The sequence below is a fragment of the Paramisgurnus dabryanus genome, chromosome 18 (assembly GCF_030506205.2).
Source record: "Paramisgurnus dabryanus chromosome 18, PD_genome_1.1, whole genome shotgun sequence".
NCBI classification, from domain to species: Eukaryota; Metazoa; Chordata; class Actinopteri; order Cypriniformes; family Cobitidae; genus Paramisgurnus; species Paramisgurnus dabryanus.
Window position 1 is genome coordinate 17,552,611 of NC_133354.1, and position 8,821 is coordinate 17,561,431.

Sequence of the window (8,821 nt, forward strand, 5' to 3'; positions counted from 1 at the left end):
AAGGTTTGAATACACACAAAGTGTTAGGCTACACACAAAGTGTGGGAGCTCCTGGTTACAGGATGCCTCCCAGAATGTTTTGCCAGGCCACCTTTTATACACAGCTTGAGAAAACTACCAAAATCTGGTTTGACCTGTACCAAGTGATACTAAAGAACACCTGGTCAAAATCCAGTTTGACCTGTGCCAAGTGATACTAAAGAGCACCTGGTCAAACTAGCCAGGAGTATCTTGGCAACTGGTCAAACTAGCCAGAAATATCAAGGCAAAACCCCACCTCTACAAGAAATGCATCTTCTATCCAAAGTTCTTAAACCTTAATCCATCATATCTTAGATTTATAGAAATGAGACCTTTTTACTCATCGCACCATGACCTTTAAGATAATACTAAACATTAATATTAAATACCAACTTAGAACCACATAATATGTATACATTACATCATATATTTCAGCAGATACTTAGTGATGTGAGCCTTAAGGCTAACAGTGCCAAAGCCTTTGTGATGAAGAGATTAGGAGAACAGAGAGTTGCATGTCTGTAAACAGTTTCACCTAAGAGTCAAATTTGGGTTAGCAACACCACCTGAGGTTTAATTGTTTTATAGTGTCTCTTCATAAATAAACTTAAAGTTGATTATTTACCAGCCGTACTACAATACTACTTTTCCAGCTCCCCTACAGTTAAACATTTTATTTTTTACATTTGGTCTGGCGCTACCACTTTTAGCATAGCTTAGGCCAATCCATTGAATCTGATTAGACCATTAGCATAGCGCTCAAAAATAACCAAAGAGCGCGATGCTTAATGGTCTAATCAGATTCAATGGATTGTGCTAAGCTATGCTAAAAGTAGACCCGGAAATCGGCTGAATGGATTCCAAAATGGTAAAAATCAAATATTAGAGGAGCTGGAAATGAGAATATTAAAAAAAAAGTGGGTGGAGTGTCCCTTTAACTAGTATTGATGCAAATTCTAAAATCACAAAAAATGAGGTTAACTTACACTTTTAGTGGTTTTACCAAAAAAGGCCACTAGGTGTCATTGGTTTGCTGCATACTATTGTCACAGATTAATAAATTACTGTCACAAATTAATATTACTGCATAAGGTTTTGTAATATTAGAGCTATCCAATTAAATATAGGTTCTCGAGAGTTTTGAAGATTTATAATAGGATATTAGTGTTATAAATATGTAATAACAAATGGGACCTGAGGACCCCAAGACATTTTCTACACTATCTCACCCTTTCTCAAAATGGTGATAAAATATAAAAACTAAATTCTTAGAGCTTTCCAACAATATATAGTTTGTCAAGATTAATTTAGTTTTAGAATAACATATTATTGGCTTAATAGTTACATAAACCACGTGAGCCCAATTGTGGCCCAGTAACAGCTAAGTGTTACAGTTCTGTCTCCCTTATGAATACAGTATAATGAAACCAAAATCAGTGGTTCATTACTGGTCAATAACAATTTAATGGACACTGTTAATGTACACTTAGTGCATTAATCGACCCTCCACACATACTGTATCTTTCTTCAAATAAAATCAGTTTGCTATCATTTGGATTATTTCTTCATATGTCTTCATAAACACTGCTTGTGAAAAACAAGGCCTCTGCTATGATATTGTTTAAACGATTTTTGTATTTTGGCAGTTTCGCAAAGTATGTAAATAGGATTAGCAACATGCAGAAATACAATAGCTTTTTTCATACATGACTTAAACATTAATCACATTTTCCTCTTTCGGAGGAAACTGAAGTTTTACTGTATGATAATACTGCATTTACCAGCATTTGTTAGAACTTCACTTTCAAACAGAGTAAGCTGGAGATCAAAGTTAAAATCGATTTCATCTCCTCCGCGTATTAAGATCCTAATACCACTGAACCTCTCACTTCTGTTCTTTGCCCTCCTGACTCCCCACTCTTGTTAAAAGCCCGGGGAAGTTGCTAGGATTAGATTATTGTGTAATATAAGAGATCTTAAGTACTGGTGTTCAGCGGAGAGCTGCCACTCTTCATGTGTCTCTTGGTTTACTTAACATACACAAGTGAGGAAAGCCAAGTCAGCAAATTTAAAACTTCCTGTCATATCTGTCCATGCTATGTCCAGGAATGCATAATTGGGATGCATGTAATGGATGAGAGTCTTTCTTCATTATTTATTTTTTACAATGGCTATTATTATTATTATTGAATTATTATTTATTTTTATTCATGTAATAAAAAGATTTAAGGATTCTTGCATTTTTGTTTATTCTGAGGTTTTGTTGACTATGCACAAAAAAAGATCAAGGCAAATGAATTTTTTATTGAAAATCTTTGTAAACCGATGACTTGACATACACCCACCTCTTCCTTTTCACATCCATTCCCAGCTCTGCAAATGCAGTTCCTGCTGAAATACCTGGCCATTAGAGTTTAATCAATTTTGAAGTTTTAGACCAGAGATCCCTTTCGTATCCCGTCCTGAAACCCTGTCATTATCACATCACTTTCTACAGTTACGCTTGCTAGTACTCTTCTGCAAGAGTTTTTTAGTTCAATGTGAAAATATATTAATATACATTAATAACGGAGAAGAAAACTACTGTAGTTGGTAACGTCAACCCACAGAAAAAAGTAAGTATTATTTTTAAAAACTTTTCCAAAGTCACTGGGGGCCGGAGTGTGAAGTAACTCTTTTTGATAATGAATCATGGGATGGAATGAGATCTACAGTAGTAGTTATTTGGAGAAATATCTCTTAATATTATGATAGTAAAAAGCATATTCATCTGCATGACATTAACCATTTCCTTTTAGTTCAATGAATGTTTGCAGCAGCAGTGTTCAGAGATGATTATATTTGGATCATGACCAAGGAGCATTTTGTGCAATGTGACATTATGATTCTGTTGTTTCTTTTGTATTTATATTATTCGTAACACTTTACAATAAGGTTGTATTAGTAAACAATAGTTAACATTAAGCATTAACATGAACCAACAATGAACAATATAGTTTTCAGCATGTTGTTAATGTTATGTAATGTCAATATTATTTTGTGTTCATCGTGCATTTATTAATGTTAACAGTTACCACACTTGATTTTATAATTGTATAAGTAAATGCTGGAATTATTATATAAGTATTGTTAGTTTATGTTAGTTAATGCATTAACGGATTGTTAACCATTACAACCTTATTGTAAAATATTACCATATAATTGTTGTTAGGGTTGTTAACACATTGTGACTAAAATGCTGCTTTACAAAATACATTCAGCTCTGTACAAAAAGTAAAATGAGTGCTTAATTTCTTTAATGGCTTTGGATATAAAATATGTTTGGTCTGCTTGGGTTCATCAAGAAATGTCTCCTTTAAATTTTTAATGAAGGAAGGTTTTTTTGTTTTTCCTCTATGTGTTTTATGAATTTTTACTATAACAAAAGCAATATTTGTATTGTAATAAGCAAAAAATATCAGTGATTTTAAAGGAAAACACCACAGTTTTTTTATATCCTCAGCTTAGACAAATTAATAGGGGAGAGCGGGCCACAACCTAAAGTTTTTATGGAATTTGGCTCAATCATTTAAAAAAATTATTGAGTTTGATTAATTATATTTTTACACAAGCAACACACACATCTGCTACAAATAAACATTTGAAGTTTGTTTCTATTACTTACAATTCTTGGACAATTAAACCAATCGTGACAGAAGTGCAAACGTTACAACTTACCCCATAGTTGGGGTTAATTGTAACAGGCAGGGGGTTAGTTGTAACACTTGCTAAAAATTAAGTTTGCAGGCAAATATTTCAATACTATTTTCTCTATATACTTGATGTGGATATTGTTTATATATCTGTCTATAATAGACGGGTATCCACACTGTATTCATTCATCCAGCCCTTTTCTAACAATAGTTCAATTATAAATGGATACAAATGTCTAAATATGTGAGAAAAAGCAGCACAATTATTACAAAACATTTTTTTATTTGTGACCCAGTCTGTAATAATCAAAATCTAATTCTGAGATAATGAGAATCAAAGTCTGATTTTAGCCATTCATTTCATTATGATTTCAATCTTTGACATGACCTTATTCAATCAATATTAAAGATATGAACAAAAATACATTTGACAAGATTTTTGATAAGACAGATACATTTACAAGAATTATGCTAATGTTGTTAAGTGCTGAGGGGTTAGTTGTAACACAGCGTTACAATTAACCCCGCATGTTCAAAATATTTTCAAGTCTATCAAAAAAGTTGCTACAAGACCTGCAGACATTTCAAAACGATGCTATATTTTAGTCAGCAAGAAACTGATAAATATGACATAGCATTGGTTTTGGTATCTTATCCAACTTAGAAACTAACAAAAATGATGAAAAAATTTACTTGCATGCCACCAAAACACTTGTTCATCAATAACTCTCTGGAAAAACATTAAATTTCCAATAATTTACGGGAGATTGTGTTTTGGCAGCGTGAAAAAAATACCGGAAAAACTAAATGCTCAGCCTTGTGCCACAATGTAAACAGTCCGTGTTACAACTAACCCCGCGTTAGTTTTTTCCCCGCGCACCCCTACATCCCTATCTTTTTCAGTGGGTGCACTTAATCTTTGTACAGCGCGTCATGAATGTGTTAGCATTTAACCAAGCCTCATTCATTCCTTAGGATCCAAACAGGGATGAATTTAGAAGCCACCAAACACTTCCATGTTTTCCCTATTTAAAGACTGAAAAATATTGAAAAACGGTGTTGTTTTACTTTAAGTAATATTTGTATGTGTGTTGTTTTGCTAAACAATTAAATGTAATTATTAAAAAAGGAAAGTAAAACAATAGAATGGAGGAATTATTAAAAATAATAATAACTACATAATTTAAACTAATTAAAAACAAATATTCAAGAAAAATTATCATCTATTCATATTTATGTATTTCTAACTTGCTTCAAATCCGTTTAATTCCTGTCACATCTCAATTCTTCAAATGAAGCAAACAAACACCTTTCCCCTACTTGTTGATCACTTTTTATATTTACCCCTAGTATGCTGTCAGCATAAATCTTTCTTATGCATTTGCTCTCGTTTACCTCGGCTCGCCTTTTGAGTAATAAAAGTCTTCCTTGCCTTGTGGTGCCCAGCCAAAAATCTGAGGAGGCGATCCAAAACCTTTCTCGCAAATGACATAGGGATCAAAGCAAGCTTGAGAGTCTATTTAGAGAGTGCAAATGAATAAAATGTCTGGATGTAGCCAACTGGTCGTTTGATGTCTATATGCTTCAGAGTACAAATTATATTGCTTACGTCCACAATAAAAAAAAAAATTATATTATTTTTATTAGGGTATCTTTGCATGTGACTGACAAAAATGTGTGCAGTGGTCAGCAACATTACTGTGGCAATAACCATTTAGGGTCTTAGCTGCATGTGTTTTTGTGTATTAGAATCCAAGCCTTGTTAAAATGAATAAAAGCCAAACGTATTTCATCTTCAGTGGTGATGGCATCTATCCCAGTGTTAACAGTAAAAAAACTACATCAGTTAATTGCATACACCATGTGCTGACAAAACATCAAACCGATGCGTCACCGTTAGCCATTGTAAATTTATTTAAAAAGTTATGTTATATTGTCAATATGTCAATTTTTTCTTGACAAATATATAAGGACATTTACAGTATATACTGTAGGATTACGGGTAATGGTCAAATGTAATCACCCATGATGGTCTTGGTATAAGTGTAGCTATACCCTAAATGATTAACAGGTAATTTTTAAAGATCACTCCATAGTAGTAAATGTAAATGCACTTGACTGAATGAATCTTTTACCCACAACATTAAGAGAGCATGAGATCATCGGTATGATAATTTCATTACGTTGGTGCCTAAATGTGCTTTGAATGAGCACTTATGTTACACCTATGACCATTATCGCATTCAAGTGCCCACTTGGGGCATACTTGTTAACATGGTTTCTGGCTCCTGACATAACCCTGTAAGCTTTTTGGTGTAAAGTGTGGGGTATCCTGGGTGTGAGCCACACAGAGACCACCCAAAGCACAAACAATGGCGTTGCTTTCTTATTGCAGAAGCCACTTTAGTGACCCTGTGATACACTGTCATAAATAATACAGTGTTGCTGATGGATTCCCTGTCTGGTTATGTAATGCGCTTGTGTATACGATGCTGTGGTATATTAGTGTTACACCATATAAATAATAATACAATTTGCACTCTACATTACACATCCAGAAAAATCTAACCATATCCCCAACAGATCTGCTGTGTTTAGAGCATTGTTTTTCAGTCCGCGTACACCAGAGATGTGAATTATTGCATGCATCGCATGTCACTCTGATACTGACACAAGTAGAGAAATAGAGTAGTAGAGAAAGAAAGAAAATGAGAGGAGAGGCTGTGAGAGAGACTAAGAGAGAGAGATTTAAAGTGCGTTAATGAAATGTACTGAGTAATGTAATGTCAGGAGTGCATATTGTTATTGACTTGCCAGTAGAAACTTAATCTTCTTCCAGTAAAAAAATGAGTGAAGGTAAAATTTTGACTAAAATGACCATTCATGTTTGAAAGGTGGTTAAGGTGATGAGTGCATTGATTGAATTAATGGGTTTTCCTGGAGGGTGAAGACCTGCCAAGTTTCACTCCAACCCTAAATTAAATAAATCTGCACCCGCTACTCAACATCTTCAGGAAACCGACAGGTACACTTAAAAATTGTGAGTTATATTCAACCCAGCATTGGGTCAAAAGGGGACGAACCTAGTCTTTGGGCTAAATTATCCCAGAAATTCTGACCCAACAATGAGTTAAAACAACCTAGCTTTTTGGGTTGAAACAATCAGGTAACCCCCAACATATTGGACTCGTCCCTTTTTGACCCAACGCATTTAGAGTGTATGGAGGTATGTAAAAGCTTAAACTTGGCAGGAACACAACTGAATGGTCCTGCATACATTTTCCTAGTTAAGTGGACTGGTTGGCTGGCTAAGGAAGGAAGAAAAGGGAATATTAAAGAAAGAAAAACCTGCCATCTTCAGGCCGGCCCATGCAAACCTCTTTTCTTAGCACACACAGAGGTGATATACACTGACCTAAAGGATTATTAGGAACACCTGTTCAATTTCTCATTAATGCAATTATCTAATCAACCAATCACATGGCAGTTTCTTCAGTGCATTTAGGGGCATGGTCTTGGTCAAGGCAATCTCCTGAACTCCAAACTGAAGGTCAGAATGGGAAAGAAAGGTGATTTAAGCAATTTTCTGCTCAGTTACTGAGATTTTCACATACAACCATTTCTAGAGTTTACAAAGAATTGTGTGAAAAGGGAAAAACATCCAATATGCGGCAGTCCTGTGGGCGAAAATGCCTTGTTGATCCTAGAGGTCAGAGGAGAATGGGCCGACTGATTCAAGCTGATAGAAGAGCAACTTTGACTGAAATAACCAATCGTTACAACCGAGGTATGCAGCAAAGCATTTGTGAAGCCACAACATGCACAAACTTGAGGTGGATGGGCTACAACAGCAGAAGACCCCACCGGGTACCACTCATCTCCACTACAAATAAGAAAAAGATGCTACAATTTGCACAAGCTCACCAAAATTGGACAGTTGAAGACTGGAAAAATGTTACCTGGCCTGATGAGTCTCAATTTCTGTTGAGACATTCAGATGGTAGAGTCAGAATTTGGCATAAACAGAATGAGAACATGGATCCATCATGTCTTGTGAACACTGTGCAGGCTGGTGGTGGTGGTGTAATGGTGTGGGGGATGTTTTCTTGGCACACTTTAGACCCCTCAGTGCCAATTGTGCATCGTTTAAATGCCACGGCCTACCTGAGCATTGTTTCTGACCATGTCCATCCCTTTATGACCACCATGTACCCATCCTCTGATGGATAATTTCAGCAGGATTATGCACCATGTCACAAAGCTCGAATCATTTCAAATTGGTTTCTTGAACATGACAATGAGTTCACTGTACTAATATGGCCCACACAGTCACCAGATCTCAACCCAATAGAGCATCTTTGGGATGTGGTGGAACGGGAGCTTCGTGCCCTGGATGTGCATCCCACAAATTTCCATCAACTGCAAGATGCTATCCTATCAATATGGGCCAACATTTCTAAAGAATGCTTTCAGCACCTTATTGAATCAATGCCATGTAGAATTGAGGCAGTTCTGAAGGCGAAAGGGGGTCAAACACAGTATTAGTATGGTGTTCCTAATAATCCTTTAGGTGAGTATATACACAAAATGCTATAAAACGGCACAAAAACATTCAGCTACACATATAGGCTATCCCACAATTTCATCCATTTTATATTTTATTGCAGGAATCTTACCTTCTGGCTACCTATCTAATTCTTAAACAAGAATTTTTAAAAATGTATTTATTTGTTTATTTACTTATTCTCACTGTGCGATTTTAACATTTGTGTCCACTATACAACACTGCATTTCCACTGTGGCTGTAAAGGGGAGTGGGTGTAATAAAACCAGCTCATAAAACTGGGCTAAGATAGACCTGGGGTTAGCACAAAAAAGCGAACTGATGTAGCACATCAAAAACGTAAAAACCCAAATAGCCGCTTCAAGCTCAGGATATCTGCATCGACCCCACCCTTTCCCTCTCTCCTTTCAATTTCTTTCTTTCTTTTCTGTTTCCTCTTTCTCTTTATCCATCCGTCGCTGAAGCAGCCCTGCCCTTCTCGACAGATCCCACCCTCCCTTACACACACACACATACACACAAACACCCTCATCTCTCATTTGAG